Genomic DNA, 23,998 nt, shown 5'->3' on the forward strand with positions numbered 1-23,998 from the left:
CACAGTGGTGTACTAGGGGACCCATGAGTTTTAAAAATAAAGATCAATTAGTACAAATGCCCACAGAGTTGTATTATACTAAAGAAACCTCTTTTTGCAGAGATAGCAAGGAAAAAAATATCTCAATGCAATACCAGTCAGCTTCTAAAAAAGAAGAAACATAATTTGTTAAAAAGAATCCATGAGAGCAAAATCAAAGAACTTCTTGGAATAATATTACCACAGATATATTGCTGTAAAATGTTTATTTCTCTAAAGACAAAAGCATGTGTACTCTTTCATGCACAGTAAATTTTTAGAAACTTTATTTTCATGCATAATTAAGAAGATCAAAGTTGTTGCTTTTATGTTGAGATATAGCTGTATTTCTTCCACTGTTCCTGTCATTGACATCAATAATCAGTTTGTATCAAATGAATATTCACACAGTCAAAAGTAACTGTGAAAATTTAAGTCAAAAATTCTCCCATATACTTAGATATTTACAAAGTTTTTCCTGAGTTAGTGGCACAGTGTGGAAAAGTCTGGTGAGCGTGGCCTTTCTGGAAGGAGTATATCCTTGAGTGCATTTCCATTCCCAGTCTTCACTTACTGTGCTTAATGCTTACATTACAGAATGTGAGTTCTCCACATCGTTCTCTAGCCATCATGCCTACCTGCTGCCATGCCGTCACACCATGAAAGTGATGGACTCTCATCCCCGTAGAACTATAGGCCCAAATAAACTCTTTCTTCTATAGTTGCCTTGCTTTACAGTGTTTTACCACAGCAACAGGGAAGTAACTAATACAGCATCATTTATTTATTTGTGGGAAAATAAATTTTGGGCTACATGCTTGACCTAGAAAAAAAAATGATAATTTCAAGATTGTGGTTGGTGAGAGCTCATCACTAAAGAAAAGCTAGAGAGATAAAGCAAAAATTATTTGCTACATAGTGTCTACTGTGAGTAGTGAAGTCTCTACACTCTTCAAGAACCAAGTGTAGTTAGAGATAATTTCATTTTTACTACATCTTATAACAACCAATATAGTGCTAAAAAATGAACACCTTTACTCTCATTATTCACCGGTATGTCCTAAATGATGTCTGGATCAAAGACCTGACAATGGGCACTTCATTATGCCCACAGATTCTGTGATAAGAACCCAGGGAGATGAAGGAAGCAAGGCTGTACACCTTCTGCAGTAGTCTGGTCATATGACTTTAAGCTGGAATTCTCCAGAAGCATTTCATGTGTCACATAGACGGGGGATGACCCAAAGGCTGAAACTTGCTGAGATTGTTCTTTTTTTTTTTTTTCAATGCAGTTTATTCAGGAACCTTGAACAATCCTCGGACCCTGGGGAAAGCCAGCCCACAGCTTAAATAGCCTCTGAGTAGCCAACCCAGGCGTGCCACGTGGGCAATGCAGATAGGTCCACATACATGGAAGCAAGCCAGATCCTCAGCCTTAGCCAAATGTGGAATTGTTCATGACAGAGAGCACTCACCATCGGGAAGGTGGAAGGCAGAAACCAGCTCCATCTTTAAGGCATAGCATTCCGCAGCTCTCTACAGTTCCCCCTTTTTGTTTTAGACGCATCAGGCAAGAGTAGAGGTCTGATCTCTGATATTAGAAATAAATTGGGACTTTGTACAGATGTTCATTTAGGTGTCATCCACCCAAAGAGCATCAGACCGTCCGATACCTTTTTCTCAGAGGCGGGACCTGGGGCATCAACCCGCATGCAATCAGACATGCTCTTCTCTGGGTCGAAAGCGGCTGACCCTGAGTGCAGTGCTTAGCCTCGCATCCTGAGCATATCATTTTAGCTTTTTATGGTATCCAACCATGCTTAGGGAGAATGTCCTGCTTTAATGGCTGTAAAGGCCTGAATGATCATGGCTGCATCACACTGTTGTGAGACTCTAATCTTGCATATATACCACAGGCAAACCAAGGAGACCAACACCAGAAGGCCTGCTAACGCTCCCATGCCCGCCCATTCCTTCAGATGATTCATGGCTGCAGCAATCCATGTTGATAATCCTGTGGCTAGTCCTGCGTCCACTCTGGTAGAATTTACTGTGACAATGGCCACTCTCAGCTGCTCCATCTTAGTACCGAATTCTCCAGTCCAATTACCTAAAATATAGCTCGACAATTGTTTAGACAGATTTGCAGCACAGGAACTCACTACAACATAGGACAAACCCACTAAAACCTGTGCATCTAAAGAGATTGTTCTTGATTAGAATTTCCTCATCTGCTTTGTTAGAGTCCATTTTGGGTTGTGCAGTCTCCAAGCTCTAGTACTTTCACATTGGTGTTAGTAAATAAACTGAAGGTCTTAGGATACACCTCTCATAGGATGGATGGCAGCTTTGCTGTCATAGGGAGCATATGGTCTTTCAACAAGATTTCAAAGAGAAATATGGAAGCTATCTAACCTTTTCAGTCTTTGCTACAGAAGTCACTTCTTTTAGAGTCTATTGTTCAGAAAATAGCACAGCTTTGTTTAAATGGAGAGTAGTAGACCTGCCTCCTTCTCCTAATAATGTCAAGATAATACTGCAGAAGGGCACATGGAATGCAAGAAGTTGGTCCCATTCCTGGAAAATAGAACCTGCTACAATTGTATATTCTCTATATGTCACAGTTTTTCCCCATAGTTCTTTACATTATTCTACTGTATTCTGAGGGGAAAAATGGTAAGTGCCCTGTAGTCTACCTTGTACTTTTCTTAATAGTTTTTAAAGCACTTTAATGTGCATATCAACCTAACTTCTAAGAGTTCTCCAACCTGCAGCCCACAGGCCACATATGGAAAAAAAATAACTATGAATGTATCCCAACTCAAAATTATAAACTTACTTAAAACCTTGAAAACATTATTTATTTATACTAACTTGATCACAGTGGAAAGTTGCATTGTGCCTTCTCTGTCATTATTCACCCATTATTCTTTGTGCCAAAATTACTTTATGTTTCTGTGCTACTATGCTAAAACTAATCTCATCAGATCTCAAGCTGGCTTTTCAGTTAGACATGAAACGAATATAAACCAATTGATAGTTATTAATTTATCTGAGGTCTAACTTTTAAGGACTTTAGTAACGGAACACTGAAGACATAGCCTAATTGCAACCCTTATCCCTTAAACCATACTCACACTTAATGCATTCTAAGGCTGCTATCATTCAGCACTGATTAGTCATTGACGTAAAAATCAACTAGACAAAATTTTGACTTGGCTGAGCTGGGGCCTCCAGGTTTTCTCTGCTTTCTTAGCAGATGCCCTATTGAAATAAAACATGATTGTATGTATATCATAGTTAAGTTTTTAACACCCAAGTTTTAGCCATTGACTAAAATGGGATATGTTCCTTCTTATGTCAACATCTGGCCTTTGATTATTTTTTTTTGGATTTTTTAAATTTTTCTTTATTTTCTCATAGAAATATATCCGAACTACTTCTTCATCTCTCACCTTCTCCTAGTATCCACCAATCTCCACCTCACCCCAAGAGCCACTGCTCCCCCATTTCCCTTAGGAAAAGAGCAAGCCTCCCACTGATGTAAAAAGACGAGGCATAAACCCTTATCTCATGTCTGGACAAGGCAACACAGGAGCTGAAAAAAGGTCCCATGAGCAAGCTGGAGAGTCAGAGACACCCCCATTTGTCACTGTCAGGAATCCAACAAAGATCTCAAGCTAAAAATCTACAGAATGTATGCAGAGGACCTAGATTAGAGCCATGCAGGCTCCATGATTGCTGCTTCAGAGTTTTGTGAGCTCCTATAAGCCCTGCTAGGTGATTCTGTTGCTATTTTCTTCTGGTGTCCTCAACCCGGTGCCCACATCCTTCTACTCCTTTTTGTGGGGGTTCCAGAGTTCCACCTAAAGTTTGGCTGTAGGTCTCTGTATCTACTCCCATCAGCTGATGGAGCAAGCCTTTCTGATGACAATTGGGCTAACTGAATTAAAGGTAGAATAAACTATAAAGTTACATGAATGGAATCCTATATATGAAAACGTTATAAGCTAAGTAGAAAATGAAAAACATGACAAAACCATTTTTAAAAATATGCCAAAAGAAATCCTCTAAAGCTAGAGAAGTAATGGAGAGCAAAGAAAATTGGCAAAGCAGAATAAATATAAAAGCACAAATGAGGGGCAATATAGGTTCAGATCTACTTACAGTCGCAATACATATAGGTACATTTAATATGCCAGGAATTCCACTATGAATGTTGAATGGGTAGTCACAAACTGTGAACCAATACATGTAAAATATAAAATACTTGGAATATGAAAATAGAATCCTGCAATATGAATTGTAAACCCAAGTCAAAAAACCTTGGCATACTAGGTAAGTGAAAGCCTGTTTGGACTGTAGAAGGCACAGTTAAAAATAAAACAAAACCTGAATGGTGTAAAGTAACTCTATAAATGATTTGAATCATCCATAAACCAGTAAAATAGCCAGATTATATGCTCTAAAAATGAATGGATGCTGTAAGTTTTACAGTGAAATCTTTCAATACTATTTTTCTATTGCTAGGAAAGAAAATGATATTTAGCAGCAGCGAGAACAATTAAATTAAAAGTTTAAAAACTTGACTGAATGCCTAAAGAACCCTGAAGGTAAAGTCAAGATGTTTCCAATATTTACACATGTGCTAGACTGGCATGCAGGAGAGCAAAATGCCCTGAAATAACTCAAGTCTAAATGACTTTTGAAGAGTTAATTTCATGCAGGCAGGGTTCCTGCATCATAGCACAAATGATTTAGAATACTCTGTAAGCAAAAACAAAACAATGTATTTTGTAAGCTTGCTACAGTCAGACATCTTTATTGACTGACTGACTGATTGATTGGTTTAATTCTTTGGTAGTTTCACGTTTGACTATAGTGGATTTTGTGTATATATACTCTAACTTTTTCTTCAAGTCATCAGTGGGTATCCTCCCCTACAAACATACTCCAAGTTCATATCCTTCTTCTCTTCCATTATTAGTTTTGTTTTACTCTACCGAGTTCATTAGTGCTGCCCTATGCATCAGAGTATAGGGTACCATCCACAAAGCATGCGTAACCTATTGTAGGGTACTACACTGGAAAGAACTGGAGAGCCAGGAATCTTTGTTTTCAAATTTAATTTTATTTATATATTTATTTATATTTTTTACAATTTGTTGACTTTGTATCCCCACTGCAGCCCTCTCCCTTGTCTCCTCCCAGTGCTAACAACCTTCCCTCTACTCTCTTTATGCCTTTTCCCTAGTCCTCTGATAGCAGAGGTCCTCCTCCCCTAGTATCAGACCCTAGTCTATCAGGTCTCATCAAGACTGGCTGCATCATCTTCCTCTGTGGTCTGGCAAGGCTTCATTCCCTAGGGGGAGGTGATCAAAGAGCTGGCCACTGAGTTCATGTCAGAAACAGGTCCTATTCCCCTTACTAGGTAACCCACATGGAGACTGAGCTGCCTTCAGGCTTCCTCTGAACAGGGAGTCTAGGTCCTCTCCATGCATGGTCCTTAGTTGAAGGATCTGCAGGTCCTCTGCAGGTCCCCCTGGACTCACGTATTTTGGATCTGTTACTCTCCTTGTGTACTTCCTGTCCCTCCAGGTCTTTCTATCTTCTTCTGTAAGGTTTCCTGCACTCTGCGCAAATTTTGGCTATGAGTCTCAGTATCTCCTTCGATACCCTGGTGGGTAGAGTCTTTCAGAGGTCCTCTGTGGAAGGCTCCTGTCATGTCCCTGTTTTCTCATACTTCCCATGTCTATCCTGTTTGGCCTTCTGAATGATGATTAAGCATCTTCCCTAGGGTCCTCCTTGTTTTTTAGCTTCTTTAGTTAGTGCTATAGATTTTAGTATGTTAATCCATATTAAATGACTAATTCCACTTATAAGTGAGTATATAGAATTTGTGTTTTATGCTTCTGGCTTACCTCAGGATGATCTTTTCTAGTTCCCACCATTTGCCTGCAAATTTTATGATTTCCTTGTTTTTAATTGCTGAGTGGTATTCCACTGTGTGAATGTACCACAATTTTAGTATCTATTCCTCCGTTGATGGACATTAATATTGTTTCCAGATTCTGGCTACTACAAATAAAACTGCTACAAACATGTTTGAGAAAATGTCTTTATTAAATGGTGGGACATCTTTTGGGAATATGCCTAGGAGTGGTATAGCTGGATCTTGAGATAGAACTATTCTTAATTTTCTGAGTAAGCACCAGATTGATTTTCAAAGTGGTTGTATAAGGTTACATTCCTACCAGTAATGGAGGAGTGTTCTCCTTTCTCCACATAATCTCCAGCATGCATCATCCCTTGAGTTTTTGACCTTAGCCATTCTGAGGTGAAATCTCAGGGTCATTTTTTATGTTAATAACAGCTTTATTTTTTAATTTTAATTTTTATATTTTTATGTTTATTATGGTTTATTCACTTTGTATCCCAGCTCTAGCCCACTCCCTCATTCCCTCCCAATACCACCCTCCCTCCCTCAATTCCTCCTATTCCCCTCTCCAAATCTACTGATAGGGGAGGTCGTCTTCCCCTTCCATCTGACCCTAGCCTATCAGGTCTCATCAGGACTAGCTGCATTGTCTTCCTCTGTGACCTGGTAAGGCCACTTCCTTCTCTGGGGGAGAAGAGCCAGCCACTGAGCTCATATCAGAGACAGTCCCTGTTCCCCTTACTAGTTAAGCCACTTGGATACTGAGCTGCCATGGGCTACATCTGTGCTGGGGTTCTAGGACCATCCATGCATGGTCTTTGTTTGGAGTGTCTGTCTCAGAAAAGACCCATGGGCACAGATTTCTTTGCTCTGTTGCTCTTGTTGTAGAGCTCCTATCCCCTCCAGGTCTTTCTATCTCCCCCTTCTTTCATAAGATCCCCTGCACTCTAGCAAAAGTTTGGCTATGAGCCTCAGCATCTGCTTTGATAACCTTGCTGGGTAGACTCTTTCAGAGGCCCTCTGTGGTAAGCTCTTGTTCTCTTCCCTGTTTTCTCCCTCTTCAGATGTCCATCCCATTTGCCAATGGCAGCGCAGTGTCCAAATTGGTTCCCTAGTAATGGGAACAGGAGCTGTCTCTAACATAAACTGATTGGCCTGCTCTTTGATTACCTCCCTCTCAGGGCGGTATATCCTTACCAGGCCACAGGGGAAAGCAATACAGCCAGTCCTGATGAGACCTGATAGGCTTAGTTAGGGTCAGATGGAAGGGGAGGAGGACCTCTCCTAACAGTGGACTGAGAGGGGCATGGGTGGAGAAGAGGGAGGGAGGGCGGGATTGGGAGGAAAAGAAAAAAGAAATTATATATATATATATATATATATATATATATATATATATATATATAACACAACCTGCTCAGTCTGAAAAAAAAAGAGCTTTAAAAAGCACCAACAAGTGGCTCCCAACATGGGGCTTGGAATAATGGAAATTCTCATTTCTAATGGCTTAGAGGAGACACCAAGATAAGAAGGAATAAATATACTGTTTCAGGATATCAGCAAAAGTTTACTGTGGCTGCTGTGGATGGGTTCTTTCCCACATTGCTCCCAGAGGAGATTTGTTTTGTTTGGTTTTGCTTTGTCTTCCTTCCGTATTTCATTTTTAAAAAGGTTGGGAGAATGGTTGAACAATGGGCAAAGTTGCGAGTGTATATGGAGAAGAGTGGGATATGGGATTGTCCACAGAAGCAGACTATTTCCTCATGCTGCTCTGAGGAGGGCTTCATCTTTACCAGCTGCAGAAAGTTTAATTCTTAGGACTCTGAAAGGGAATAATTGTCAGAGCCAGGTGACAGATGTGGGTCTCCAAGAAAGAAAGAGTTTGTTGCTTCCCCCTGTTGCTCATGGTTGCTGTTGATGCAATTTGTTGAGAAGTTGGAATTATCCTGAAATGAAGATTGGGCTTGCCCCAAGAAACCTAGTAACCCTAACCAGCAGGAAGTAGCTGAATAGACCTATGCCCCTTCTTCCCACCTTCTTTTTATCCTACCTGGTGTTAGGGTGTTAGGAGGGACTAGGTTAAGAATACAAAAAAAAAAAAAGTTTAAAACTAGGTACTACACTTGTCCATGCTACCTTGAATGGGAGGGAAATGTCTTTGCATTTTACACATCCCATTACGGATAGTTACATATCTAGATGAACACTTCACAAATGACAAGAAAATTACTAGGATAACCTATCAGAGGACAGGAAGAGAGAAGAGAAAGATAAAGGAAGGTATTCCAGGTACCCCCTTTAGATCAAGAGCAATTCTGCCACAACCAAATGGCTCCAGATAAAAGGCGTCTATTAGGGACTGCACACATTCTGGTGATTTCCTTCACTTTTCCCTAAATCAAAGGGAAATCACTACTTGGATGACAATCAACTGATACCAAAAGCAAAATACACCAGGTCCTGAAATTACCTGATAAGTCAGTCGTCATCACAATTCAGGTACCATTTCTTTGAAATGGATGAAAAAAAATAGAAAATATTAGCAATGAAACAGAGGTGAAAAGCAATAAACAAATCATAAATTATTGATTAAAAACAACTGAAGACAAAATAGTGAAAAGACAGCTGTTTACGACTTAGAATGATTCATATTATTGAAATGGCCCTACTAACAAAGTCCTCAGTAGGAAATACCAATGGTAATCTTCAAAGGTATGTAAAAATAAACACTAACATTTTTATAGAACAACAACAACAACAACCAGGAACTAATCCCCGATTAATTGAAGCCATCTTGATCCAAAATAAAGTTGAAAGTGATTCAGAACCTGACTTCAATGTTTACTGCAAAAACGTACTGGTCGAAACACCATAGTCAATTGGTGTCTTAATCACGGTTACAATTGCTGTGATGAAACACCATGGCCAAAAGCAACTTGGGATGGAAAGTGTTTGTTTGACCTACACATTTTGTGGCTCATCATTGAAGGAAGGTCAGGGCAGGTACTCACACAGACGGAACCTGCAGGCAGGAGCTGATGCGGAGGTCATGGAGGGGTGCTGCTTATTGTCTTGCACCTCCTGGCTTGCTCAACTTGCTTTCTTATAGAATTCAGAACAACCAGTCCAGGAGCAGTACCACCCATAATGGGCAGATCCCTCCTCCAGGAAACGCTAATTAAGAAATGCTGTTCAAGATTGCCTACACCCCGATCTTATGGAGACATTTTCTTAATTGAGGTTCCCTCCGCTCAGCTGACTTTAGCTCGGTCATGTTGGCATCAAACTATCCAATAGTTTATCACCTTGACAAACAAATATAGCACTATTTGGCAGTATCCTATCCTTTCTTTTTTTTCACCAAAAATGCTGTATAAAACATTTCACAAACTTTTAGAAGTCCAGGTCTTAACAAATTTAAACTTTAATTACCTCCCCCTGAGGGGAAAGCAGCATTACCAGGCCACAGAAGAAGACAATGCAGCCACTCTGATGAGACCTAATTGACTAGGATCAGAAGGAAGGAAAAGAAGACCTCCCCTATCAGTGGACTTGGGGAGGGGCATGCATGCAGAGGGTGGAGGAGGGAGGAAACCACAGGGGGGGATACAAAGTGAATAAAGTGTAATTAATAAAGATTAAAAAACCAATTTCTATGCTTAATAAATTGTCATTACATTTTAAATAAAAAAAAAGAAAATGAATATCCATTTTTAAGAGCATGAAGATAGAATCCCCATTTCATAAATTACAAAACTCATGTCAGATTAAAAATCTGATACTAGGAAACTACTCTAAAAATAGTGAGAATGCTTCAAGGGCAACACTTTCTCTTTTGTTTTGTTTCCTTATAAATCCCTAAAGCATATGGAACAACAACAACAAAAGAATATAAATGGGACTATACCCAGCAAAAAAACAAAAACAAACAACAACAACAACAACAACAACAAAAACCCACAGTGTAGACACAATCTTTAGAATGGAGACAAGCTTTTCATACTGAGACAAAATATTGTACACTATGGAGACAATTTGTTAGAGTGAAAAAATATTTGTTATTATTAAGAATGTAATGAGGGAGGAAATACAGGAGGAGGCTACAGCTGGGATACAAGTGGATAAACTATAATTAATATAAAAAATAAAACTAATTTTATAAACAACAACAAAAACAAACTGGAAGCAACTGAGATGCCCCTCAGTGGAGGAATGGATACAGAAATTGTGGTACCTTTACATAGTGGAATACTACTCAGCTATTAAAAACAAGGACAGCATGAAATTCGCAGGCAAATAAATGGTGGGAACTAGAAAAGATCATCTTGAGTGAGGTAACCCAGAAACAGAAAGACACACATGGTATGTAATCACTCATAAGTGGTTATTAGACACATAGTATAGGATAAACATACTGAAATCTATACTTCTAAAGAAGTTAAACAACATGGAAGACCCTAGGGAAGATGCTCAATCCTCATTCAGAAGGGCAAATGTGATAGAAACTGGAAGCAGGAGAAGAGAGGGAGCAGGACAGGAGCCTACCACAGAGGGCCTCTGAAAGACTCTTTTGTTCAAGGTATTGAAGTAGAGGCTGAGAAGGATCTCCAAACTTTTGGCAGAGTGCATGGAGTTTTATGAAAGAAGAGGGAGATAAAAAGACCTGGAGGGGACAGGAGCTCTGGAAGATTAGGACAAGAAGGAGCTAATGATGGTTACAGAAAGGAAGCTCAATGAGTTTTTACTGAGGTGATATATACTCATGCTTCTAAATTTAACAGGTTACATAGTTGACTATCTAAATACAAAATAAATATAGCAATGTCAGAAAAATGAATAAAGATGGAATGTTGTATCCATGTTAGCATCTTAACACGGTTCTGATATTGCTGGATAGTTTTGCAAACTGTTACCCTTTCAATTCAAGAAACATTTTTAATTTTTTCATAATTTCTGTCTTGGCTCATTTTTCATTTAGTAGTGAGTTGTTCACTTTCCATGAGTTTGTAATTATTCTGTTGTTAACATACCATTTTATTTTAGGGAGATAGTATTAGGATGCAGTGTATTTTCTTGTATCTCTTGAGACTTGCTTTGTGTCCAAGAATGTGTTCAATTTTTGGTGAAAATCCCATTAGCTGCAGAAATAAAGACACACTCTTTTGTGTTTGTGTCAAACGTTCGGTAAATATCTGTTAGGTCCATTTGGTTTACAACCTCAGTTAGTTCCAGCATTCTGTTTCATTTGTTGTTTTTGCTATTGTTGGTTGGTTTTTGTTGATTTTTTGTTTGTTTGTTTTTCTGGATTACCTGTCTAGTGGGAAGAATGGGATAATGAAGTTACCCACTATCAGTGTATGAGAGTCAAAATGTGGCTGTATCTGTAGTAGTGTTTATTTTATGAACTTGGATGTCCCTGTGCTTGGTACATAGATGTTAGCTGCAAAGGTCTGATGGTGGAATTTTTTCTTTGATGAGTATATATTGTCCTTCCCTATCACCTCTCATTAGTTTTGGTTTCTAGTATGTTTTATCATATATTAAAATAGCTACAGTGGCTTGCTTTTTTTTGGTTCATTTGTTTGGAATATTTTCCCATCATTTTTACCTCAGATTTGATGTCTGAGGTATTTCTTGGATATAGCAGAAGGACGGATTTTGCTTTCATAGCCAGTCTGTTCCTTCGTCTCTTTTCATTGGAGGACTGAGACTGTTTGTTGATGTTGAGCTGTCAGTGAACAGTGTTTGTTGATTCCCATTATTTTGTTGTGGTGGTTTGGGTTCAACCCCTTCTATTTTGGTTTACTGGTACTAATCTGATAATCACTATCAACCCTCCCCCTTGGAGTATGGTTAACTTCCTCAGTTTGAATTTTTTCTTCTAGCACTTTTTGTAGAGCTGGATTTGTAGATGTGCTTTAAAGCAGATATTCTTTCTCTCTCTCTTTCTTTCTTTCTTTCTTTCTTTCTTTCTTTCTTTCTTTCTTTCTTTCTTTCTTTCTTTCTTTCTTTCTTTCCTTTTCATCTAAATCACTTTTCATCAGAAGTGATTGAAACTTTTGTTGGGTATAGTAGCCTGGGCTCGAATCTGTGGTCCTTAAAAGTTTATAAATGATCTGTCGAGGCAGCATTTATGGATGTTATCTTAGTAGGTCTGCTTTATATGTTAGTTGGTTTTCTCTGTGGCAACTTTTAATAATCTTTCTTTTTTTCTGTACATTTAGTGTTTTGAATATTATGTATCCAGGGGAATTTCTTTTCTTGTCTTGTCTATTTGGTGATCTGAATGCTTCTTGTATTCCTTGATAGAAATCCCATTCTTTCAGCTAGAGAAATTGTCTCCTTTGATTTGGTTGAAAGCATTTTCTGTGCCTTTTGGCCTGGGTTTCTTCTGCTTCTCCTCATCATATTATTTTTAGATTTGTTATTTTCAAAGTGTCCCAATTTTCCTAGATATTTTGTACCTGGCCTTTTTTTAATTTAAAATCTTCTCTGACTGAGGTATCCATTTTTCTGTCTCATCTTCAATGTCTGAGGTTTCCTCTTCCATGTCTTGTATTCTCTTAGTGAGGCTGGCTTCCAAAATTTCTGTTTAATTTCCTCAATTTTATATTTACAGTTTTCTCTCAATTGAATTTTCTTTATTGATTCTATCCACTCTCACGTGAATGTAATAGTTTTCTTCATTTAGCCCCACTGTTTGTTTATGCTTTCATAGATTTCATTCATGGATTTATTTGTATCTTCTTTAAGGTCCTTGAGCATATTCACAATAGCTATTTTGAAGTCTGTGTCTTGTGCTTCAGTTATATTGCATTCCTCAGGGCCTAATGTAGTAATGTTGCTGGGCTCTGTTGGAGACATATGGTCCTGTTATTTATTGTTTTTAATGCTGAGTTTAGGCATCCGGGTTTGGAATAATTGTAATTCTATGTGTTAATATCTGGTCTCATTTTTCCTGGGTAGATTTTTCCATTCCTTGGTTCTGCTACCACCTCTGCATCTTAGGAGTATGTGTGGTGACTGTGGATTACCTGACCAGGAATGCTTCTCACCATTCAGAATGGTCATACCAGGGGTGGCCATTGAGGATCCTGGCTAGAAATTGTTTCTCGGTATTGAGACCTGCCATGCGAGAATGGGGATGGAGTAAAATGGTGGAAGACTGAAAGGGTCTATTGACGTAAGGAAAGCCTGGACTTCTAGGAGGACCTGATTTAAGGGTATCCTGGAAGAGGGTGTCTCAGGTGTTTACAGGTGACACAAAGAGCTAGAGTGTGGAAGGAAGGCTGATTACTTGTCTGTCATGACTAGAGGATTTCCAGAGGCAGCCCTTCCTCATGCTTATAATGGAACACTAAACTTCCTCCCCAAGGTTGGGGAGAATACATTTAAACTGCATGCCTATCCTAGCAATTGCACTTCATTTCAGTCACGGAAATGCTGATAGAGGTCAGTGGTACATCTTATTTGGGGGAACACTGGGTAAGGACACTAACCTTCATTTCACATTTTAATGTAGTAAATGCATTTGTATCTGTGAGTTCCTGCCTTTCAGAGAATTTGAGTAGAATGCAGAAAGACTTTCGATAATTATCTAAGCTAATTTTTACTACAGAAGAACATGTGATAATAAGACTCTTTGTGTTAATCCTTACCTTGAACATTCTGTTATTTGCAAAGAGGTTCACGAGAATAAAAATCAAAAGGGTCCATTATATGCCATTACATTGTTTTTTAGAGAACATGTATGTTAAGAGTCATGGCGACCAATGCATATCATCATGTAATATCATCATAACAACTAGGTCGTTTCAGTAGTTTTCCAATGCAGTAGTGTTCTGGTTAGGGTCACAATTGGTTATTTCAACTAATTTAAAGTACACACTTCACTTTACAAGGCCAATCAAGCACAGCAATTGTTCACTAATAGAAAATTAGCACTTTGAGAGAAAATGCTGGTCATTAATTATAGACTACTATGCTCATGAAATTACCTCCTTCACCCAAATTAAGCCAAAATAATTAAGCATGCTGAATTGAAGGAAAAGAGCCCACCCTTGTTGCTAAAAATGGCACTTTGCAAGCTCACTCTCCTCTTCATCCATGCTTACAAATGTGACTGTTGGCTCATTAGGCAAAGAAAAGAACCTAGCTAATTAAATGTCTTTAAAATGTTTTCACCTTTCTATAGTTTTGAGAAGAAAACTTACATGATTGTGAGGTTATTCCCAGTGTGACAAGAAATAGACACCATGCATGTCTTCCTTCCCTTTCCCCCGCAACAAAAAAAAAATTATTTGATAATTGTTCAGTATGAATAAAATCAAATTAGAAATGACTTCTCTATGAGACTTTGTTAAAATGATTTAAATTCTATGGGTTGTTAAATTAACTTTACTTATTTATTTATTTATTTATTTATTATTAATTAATTGTTTTTGGGTTTTTTTTCACTTTATTTTTTTCCATTCTTTTTTTTTATTAATTACACTTTATTCACTTTGTATCCCCCATAAGCTCCTCTCTCCTCCCCTCCTGACCCTACTCTCCCACCCCCTTCTTCATGCATGCTCCTCCACAATTCCTCTGATAGGGGAGGTCCTCCTCTCCTTCCTTCTGATCTTAGTCTATCAGTTCTCATCAAAAGTGGCTGCATTGTCATCTTCTGTGGCCTGGTAAGGCTACTACCCCCTCAGGGGGAGGTGATCAAAGAGCAGGCCAATCAGATTACGTCAGAGACAGTGCCTCTTCCCATTACTCTGTAACCCACTTGGACACTAAACTGCCATGGGCTACATCTGTGCAGGGGTTCTAGGTTATCTCCATGCCTGGTACTTGGTTGGAGTATGAGTCTCTGGGAAGACCCCTGTGTTCAAATTTCTGGTTCTGTTGCTCTCCTCGTGGAGTTCCTGTCCTCTCCAGATTTTACCATTTCCCACTTCTTACATAAGATTCCACGCACTCTGCCCAACAGTTGGCCATAAGTCTCAGCATCTGCTTTGATAGTCTGCAGGGCAGAGCCTTTCAGAGGCCCTCTGTGGTGGGTTTCTAGCTTGTTCCCTGTTTTCTTCTTCTTCTTCTGATATCCTTCCTCTTTGCCTTTCAGGATGGCGATTGAGCATTTTAGTCAGGGTCCTCTCTCTTGATTATTTTCTTTAGATATACAGATGAAGCCCCCTCCCATCTCTCCGTCCAGTCCCATTCTCCTGCCCTATTCCCCCTTACCTCCCCAATGTTACCAACCCACCCAAGTACATCAAGTTGCCTCGGGACTAAATGCATCCTCTTCCACTGAGTCCAGACAAGGCAGTCCAGCTGGAAGAAAGGAATCTGAAAGCATCCTCCCTTGGGCCCTCCTTGGTACTTAGCTTCTTTGGTCTGCGGATTGTAGAATGGTTATCCTGGGACCTATATGACTAAAATCTACTTATAAGTGAATACATAACACATGTGTCTTTCTGTGTCTTACCTCACTTACAATGATATTTTTAGTTTCACCCATTTGCCCACTAATTCCTTGTTTTTAACATCTGAGCAATTCTATTGTGTAAATGTGCCACAGTTTCTTTATCCATTTTTTGGTTGAGGAACATCTGGGTATTTTCTTGTTTTTGGCTATTACAAATAAAGCCTCTTTGAACATAGTTGAACAAATGTCCTTATTGTATGCCAAAGCAATCCTTTTTATGAAAAGCCCTGTGTCCATAAGTTTGAGTTAAGAATGATGAGTGCTAACTCCTTATATAAGGACAGAAACTGGTGAGAGTTACTTCTAAATCCAGGAAGAGTGGTTTCTTCGATATAGAAAGATCTTTTCATTACTTTTTTAAAGTATAATTACTTAAAGTACAATTACTTAAATTGTACTTTAAGGGCTGAAAATCAAGATGATCAAGATGAGTCAAGAACAGAACATCTTTCAGAGCTAGCCCTAAGCAACCATATGAATTAGACTGAGTCATCTTGGCCACTTTTGCTTTCTTTTGGGTAATTCTCTCCATCTGTGGCATATTACTTTGTGTCCCAGTAGGATATGCTTTCTTAACTTTCACTAACTAAGAAAGCAAGATGATTCCCTTTAAGATGTCTATCATTCAATAGCATCATCTCCTCAGAGTATCATAAGGTTTTTTGCTGACACAGTCTTCCAATTCTAAAGACAAACATTTCCATAATGTCATATTAGTATTATTATCAGTGCTCATGAATACATTTTTGGACACAGAAACTTTCTTAACATTACTAAAAATCAATCAGCATTGGCAGTGGGCATTGACAAGGTCTAGATGAATTAACCGGTCACTTGGCATGTTCTTCTTACCTTCCATTAGAACAATACATACACATGCACATATACGTGTGTACATTTCATAAAATAAAATGGAATAATGGGCTCAATTCTAGATGAGAAAGACCTCATCAAACAAACTGCTACCTGCTCTATAAGATCCACAGCTTCCTCCTGCACCTCTGAAATATACAGCATCCAGTGCTGTTTTTACTAGAACTTTAGCTGGCACAGAAAGAGAATACTCGGGAGGTAGTCTTTGTTTCCATGCTGTCCCGTGGGAAGGGAGGTTAGGATTTTACGTATAAAATGTATAGTATTAAACTCAAATTTACATTTAAATTTATTGTAAGAGATTTCCTGCAAGTATCTCTCCTTACTCTCAGAGCTTCAGAATTTCTGTTTATCTTTAGGAGAAATCAAGAACATCCCATGTAGTACCACTACTTGACTTAGTCTGGAGACATAGCTGCCTTCATATAAACCATTCAGTCACTGCAAGAAAATTATCACTATAAACTATTCTACAGGACTACTTTTCTATGATTCTGAAATATGTTCTCCCTTTGGTATCATTATGGAATGTTTGAACATGCATGATATTTATTCATAACATTCCTGTAACCCTCTAATCCACCACTTCTTTTAGCTATTCCTGTTACTTTTTTGATATCTTGTTCTATGTTTATTATTTTTGTGTTTATGAGCAATCATGATTCATTGGGGATTTTACTATTTTATTAATTATTCATTACAATTTATTCACATTGTATCCCAGTTGTGGTCTCTTCCTTCATCACCCCCCAGTCCCTCCCTCTTCTGCTCCTCTGCTCCTCTCTTAGTCCACTGTTAGGGGAGGAACTCCTCCCCTTCTATCTGATCCTAGCCTATCAGGTCTCATCAGGACTGGCTGCATTGTCTTCCTCTGTGGCCTGGTAAGGCTTCACACCCCCAGAGTGAGGTGATCAGAGAGCCTGACACTGAGTTCATGCTAGAAAAATCCTTGCACACCTTTCTAAGGCACCCACTTAGAGACTGAGTCTATGTGCTACATTTGAACAGGGTTTTAGGTCCTTTCCATGCATGGTCCTTGGTTGGGGTATCAATCGCTACAGGGCCTCCAGAATCCAGTTTTTTTTTTCTCTCTCTCTCTGTTGGCCTCCTTTTGGAACTCCTGTCCCTTCTGGGTCTTTCATCTCCCTCTACTTTCATAAAACTCCAAGCACTCTGCCCAAATTTTGGCTATGAGTCTCAGCCTCTGCTTCAATACCTTGAACAATAGTGTCTTTCAGAGGCCCTCTGTGGTAGGCTCCTCTCCTGTTCCCTCTTTTCTCCTGCTTCCAATGTCAGTCACATTTTCCCTTTTGAATGAGAACTAAGCATCTTCCCTAGGGTCTTCCTTATTGTTTAACTTCTTTAGAAGTATAGATTTTAGTATTTTATCCTATATTATATGTCTAATATTCAGTTATGAGTGAGTATATACCATGTGTGTCTTTTTGCTTCTGGCTTACCTCACTCCAGATGATATTTTATAGTTCCATCTATTGGCCTGTGAATTTCATTGTATCCTTGTTTTTAATAGCTGAGTAGTATTCCATTGTGTAAATATACCAAAATTTCTGTATCTGTTCCTCCGTTCAGGGGCATCTCAGTTGCAACCAGATTGTTTTTGTTGTTGTTGTTGTTTTCAAAATAATTTTTAATTTTTATATTAATTACATTTTGTTCACTTTGTATCCCAGCTGTAGCACCCTCCCTCCCTCATTTCCTCCCACGCTCCTCCCAAACTCCACTGAAATGGGGTCCACGTCCCCTTCCATCTGACCCTAGCCTATCAGGTCTCATCAGGACTGGCTGCATTGTCTTCCTCTGTGGCCTGGTAAGTCTGCTCCCCCCTCAGGGGGAGGTGATCAAAGAGCCAGCCACTGAGTTCATATCAGAGACAGTCCCTGTTCCCCTTACTAGGGAACCCACTTGGACACTGAGCTGCCATGGGCTACATCTGAGTAGGGCATCTAGGTTATTTTTATGACTGGTCCCTGGTTGGAGTATCAGTCTCAGAAAAGACCCCTGTGACCAGATATTTTGGTTCTGTTGCTCTGCTTGTGAGGCTCCTGTCCTCTCCAGGTCTCACTATCTCCCACTTCTTTCATATGATTCGTGCACTCTACCCAAAGTTTGGTTATGAGTCTCAGCATCTGCTTTGATACACTGCTGGGTAGAGTTTTTCAGAGGCCAGCCGTGATAGGCTCTGTCCTGTTTATTCTTTTCTCCTTCTTCCAATGTCCATCCAGTTTGTCTTTATGAGTGAGGATTGGTCATCTTACGCAGGTCCTCCTTCTTGCTTAGCTTCTTTAGGTATACATATTGTAGTGTGTTTATCCTATCTTATAGATCTAGTATCCACTTATAAATGAGCATGTACTATGTGTGTCTTTCTGCTTCTAGAATACCTCACTCAGGATGCTCTTTTCTAGGTCCCAACATTTGCCTGCAAATTTCATCATTTCCTTGTTTTTAATTGCTGAGTAGTATTCCATTGTGTAAAAGTACCACAATTTCTGTATCCATTCTTCAACTGATGGACATCTGGGTTGTTTCCAGGTTCTGGCTATTATGAATAAAGCTGCTACAAACATGGTTTAACAAATGCCCTTGTTGAGTACTTGAGCATCTTTTGGATATATGCCTAGGGGTGGATCTTGAGGAAGCACTATTATTCCTAATTGTCTGAGAAAGCACCAGATTGCTTTCCAAAGTGGTTGTACAAGTTTTCATTCCCACCAGCAATGTAGGAGAGTTCCCCTTTCTCCACATCCTCTCTAGCATGTATTGTCACTTGAGTTTTTTATCTTAGTCATTCTGATGGGTGTAAGGTGCAAGGGTCATTTGGATTTGCATTTCCCTGAAGATTTAGGACCTTGAACATTTCTTTAAGTGTTTCTCTGTCATTCTATATTCCTCTGCAGAGAATTCTCTCTTTAGCTCTGTACCCCATTTTCAATTGGATTACTTGATTTGTTGCTTTTTAACTTATTGAGTTCTGTATATATTCTGGATATTAACCCTCTATCAGATATAGGGTTGGTGAAGATCATTTCCCAGCTGCAGGCCTATTGTTTTCTGTTTCAGTTTTTAAAAATATGCAATGAATACAAGATTTTCATACTGCTTTTCAAGAAGAATTAAGCTGATTCCATTTTCACATTCACACAATAGACAATTTTTTCTAAGATACTTGTAGTTGTTTCTTTAGAATTTTCGCTCTATTTTTATTTTATTGAAAATAGTTTTCCCCCCTCTGTTTGCCCTATCTACTGAGAGAATGAAGAGCATTCTCAGCAATCTGGCTGTTTACATCACAGAAAATGTTAATATCACTCTGAAGGGGCACACTGTCATTGTGAAGAGCCCTAGGGGAACCCTCCAGAGGGACTTCAATCACATCAATATAGACCTGAGTCTCCTCAGGAAAAAGAAGAAGAAGAAGAAGAAGAAGAAGGAGGAGGAGGAGGAGGAGGAGGAAGGAGGAGGAGGAGGAGGAGGAGGAGGAGGAGGAGGAGGAGGAAGAAGAAGAAGAAGAAGAAGAAGAAGAAAAAGAAGAAGAAGAAGAAGGAAGAAGAAGAAGAAGAAGAAGAAGAAGAAGAAGAAGAAGAAGAAGAAGAAGAAGAAGAAGAAGAGAAGGAGGAGGAGGAAGAAGAAGAGGCTCCATGCTGACAAATGCTAGGGTAACAGAAAGGACCTGGCCACTGTTAGAACCATCTGCAGTGATGTTCAGAATATGATCAGAGGTGTTACAGTGGGCTTCTGTTACAAGATGAGGTCTTTCTATGCTCACCTCCCTATCAATGACTTTATCCAGAGAATGTGGCTTTGGTTGAAATCTGAAATACCTTGGGTAAAAAACACATCCTCGGGGTTTGGATGAGTACAGGTGTTGCTTGTTCTGTCTCTCAAACTCAGAAGCATGAATTGACCCTTAAAGAAAATGAGATCGAACTTATTTCAAATTCAGCAGCTCTGATTCAACAATCGAAAACAGTTAAAAACAAGGATTTCAGAAAGCTTTTGGATGGTATTTGTGTGTCTGAAAAGGAAACAGTGCAACAGGCTTATGAATAAAACCTAAGTTACCCAGCTCCATAAACAACATCCTTATTTATAAGCATGATTTGAGGTGTCTTTGGGGACAATTAACTGGTGTTGGTCACCTTGGTTTGCCTGTGGTATATATGCAAGATTAGAGTCTCACAACAGCGTAATGCAGCCATGACCATTCAGACCTTTACAGCCATTGAAGCAGGACAGTCTCTCCAAGCATGGTTGGCTACCATAAAAAGCCAAAATGTTACGCTCAGGATGCGAGGCTAAGCACTGCACTCAGGGTCAGCCGCTTTCGACCCAGAGAAGAGCATGTCTGATTGCATGCGGGTTGATGCCCCAGGTCCCGCCTCTGAGAAAGAGGTATCGGACGGGTCTGATGCTCTTTGGGTGGATGACACCTAAATGAACATCAGTACAAAGTCCCAATTTATTTCTAATATCAGAGATCAGACCTCTACTCTTGCCTGATGCGTCCAAAACAAAAAGGGGGAACTGTAGAGAGCTGCGTAATGCCGCGCCTGAAAGATGGAGCTGGTTTCCGCCTTCCACCTTCCAGATGGTGAGTGCTCTCTGTCACAAACAACTCCACATTTGGCTAAGGCTGAGGATCTGGCTTGCTTCCATGTATGTGGACCTATCTGCATTGCCCACGTGGCATGCTGAGGTTGGCTACCCAGAGACTATTTAAAGTGGGCTGGCTTTACCCAGGGTCAGATGATTGTTCAAGGTTCCTGAATAAACTGCATTGAAAAAAAAGAAAAGAAATTGTTTCATAGTATATTCTGATGATGGTTTCCACTCCCCCAATTCCTCCAACATCCTCCCCACCTCCCCTCCCATTTAAATCCATACTGTTCTCATTAAAAAACCAGATATCTAAAGAATAATAATAAAATAAGGTTAAAAAACAAACAAACTGGAACATACCAAAACAAACAGAATAAAAGGAACCCAAAAAAGCACAAGAACTATACAGATGCAAAGACATAAAGATTGGGACCTACAGAAATGCCCTGGAAACATCAAATTGAAAGCCGTAATATACAAAGACCAGTAAAGTAAAGAGAAAAAATAGGAAGAGAAAAGAGATAAAAGAAAAAAAGGGAAAGGAAAAGAGAAAAAAGGAAAAAAAGCCCTAACAATATAATAGGGCAAGGAATATCCAAAAATGCCACTGGGTTCATTTTGTGTTACCTTCTACTCCTTGGCATGGGGTCTGTCTTTTAGTGTGGCTTTTATATCCTGTAAGACTCCATTGCAGAGAACATTTTTTTTAATTCCATTTCTGAATAGTTACCTTCTGGGTTAGGAATGGGGGATTTGTGTCTCCTTCTTCCTTTAGGGCTGGGACTCCATCTGGTGTAGACCTATGCAGGCCTTGGGCATGCTGCCACAGTCTATGAGTTCATATGTGCCTTGGTCCTCTTGGTCTTTATTCCTTCTGGCTTTTATTACTTTTTGCCTCCTTTCCTATACGGTTGCTGTGTAGTGACGGATGGAACTGATGGAGACGTCCAATATGAATCTAGTAGTCTAAGAGTCTGTGCACTGTTTCCAGGGCTAGGTCTATGTATTTGTGCCTATCTACTGCATGTTGAAGCTCTTCTGATAATGACTGGGCAGGGAACTTACCTGTGAGTATAACAGAATATTGTTATGAGTCATTTTGTTGCTACCTTCCCCTAGGAAAACAGTACTATTTGGTTTTCCCCAAGGCCCTATTATATAATATCATGATATTATTCTTGACCATTAAAGCAGTGTCGGGGGTGGGTTTCATTTCATCGTGTGGGCCCTTAATCCAATCAGGTATTGGTTATTTTTTTCCCAAAAGTTTTGTGCCACTGTTGCACCATCATATCTTGCAAGCAGGTCACCACTATAAACCGAAGTTTTTATAGCTCTGTTGGTGTTTACCTTTCTCCTTTGGTATGTTCCGTAACTTGAGTCTGCAGGGGTGAAGGCTCCAGCTAGGCACCAGCTCTGAGTGTCCATGTCTAGTGGGCTGAGTAGATGTAGAATCTGTTGTAGAGCCTTAGCATCCGTTTGGGGAGATCAACCAATAGCCTCGCCAATAGCCCAGATTGTTTAGAGGTTCCCATGAGGCTCATTTGTCCCCAAGCCCCATTAGATATAATCTATTCTGAGAAGAGGCTTCATTTGGTGGCAAGAGGTGTTCAGCTGGGGCTCCATTTGTCCCATTATTTGACAATGTCATCTATATTGCCTTCATGCATGTAAATGTTTCAGGAAGCACAGACAATTAGGAATACTGCTTCCTCAAAGTCCAGCTATACCACTCCTAGGCATATATCCAAAAGATGCTCAAGTACTCAACAAGGGCATTTGTTAACCCATGTTTGTAGCAGCTTTATTCCTAATAACCAGAACCTGGAAACAACCCAGATGTCCCTCAGTTGACGAATGTATACAGAAATTGTGGTACTTTTACACAATGGAATACTACTCAGCAATTAAAAACAAGGAAATCATGAAATTTGCAGGCATGTGTTGGGACCTAGAAATGATCATCCTGAGTGAGGTATCTCAGGAACAGAAAGACACACATGGTATATATTCACTTATAAGTAAGTACTAGACCTATAATATAAGATAAACATACTAAAATCTGTACACCTAAAGAAGATAAACAAGAAAGAGGACCAGGGTAAGACGATCAATCCTCAGTTAGAAAGACAAATGGAATAGACATTGGAAGTAGAAGAAAACAAGTAACAGGACAGGAGCCTACCATAGAGGACCTCTGAAAGACTCTACCCAGCTGTGTATCAAAGCAGATACTGAGACTCATAACCAAACCTTCTGCAGAGTGCAGGGAATCATGAAAAGGGGGGAGTTAGTATGACAAGGAGAGGACAGGAGCTCCACAAGGACCAAATATGTCAGGGCACAGGGGTCTTCTATGAGACTGTTTCTTCAACCAAGGACCATGTATAGATGTATAACCCAGAACCCCTGCTCGGATGTAACCCATGGTAGCTCAGTATCCAAGTGGTTTCTTTAGTAAAGGGAACAAGGATTATTTCTGACATGAACTCAATGACTGGTTCTTTGACTTCCCCCTGCCTCCAAGGGAGGAGCAGCCTTGCTAGGCCAGATTATGACACCACAGCCTGTCCTGAAGATACTGTCCTGAAGCCTGTCCTGAGGAGGACCTCCTCTATCAGTGGACTTGGAAGGGAGGAAATGAGGGAGGGGGTCGGATTGGGAAGGAAAGAGGGAGGGGGCTACAGCTGGACTGACCTGTGATTAATATAAAAAATAAAATAAAATAAAGTAGAGACATGTAGCACTAAAGACAGAAAGGTGAATTAGGAATGGGGGCAGCGGCATTGGAAGATGAAAGAAGAGGAAGGTTAGTCAAAATTATGGCATGTGAAAAAGCATATGGAAACCTATTGTTTTGTAACCCAGTCAAACAAATACAAATTAAAAACAAACAAGAATTTTAAAAGAAAGATCCTTCATGGCTGGATTATTCTTCTTCTCAAAGTCATGAGCTGGTAAGTAAGAATGTTAGTGTCAAGTGTGAGAAATCTTCTTGTGAGCTATTCATCAGTAAGGTTCCAGAGTCTTCCAAATAATCCAGTGCTTTAAGAATTCTTTTCAGTTACCCATCAGAG

The 23,998-nt window shown here is 39.6% G+C and overlaps 1 pseudogene; it reads left to right on the plus strand.

The window, feature by feature from the left end:
* The first annotated feature begins 19,575 nt into the window (after positions 1 to 19,575).
* On the plus strand, positions 19,576 to 20,372 carry LOC110541769 (large ribosomal subunit protein uL6-like; annotated as a pseudogene).
* The last annotated feature ends 3,626 nt before the right edge of the window (positions 20,373 to 23,998 follow it).

The sequence above is a fragment of the Meriones unguiculatus genome, chromosome 20 (assembly GCF_030254825.1).
Source record: "Meriones unguiculatus strain TT.TT164.6M chromosome 20, Bangor_MerUng_6.1, whole genome shotgun sequence".
Classification (NCBI taxonomy): domain Eukaryota; kingdom Metazoa; phylum Chordata; class Mammalia; order Rodentia; family Muridae; genus Meriones; species Meriones unguiculatus.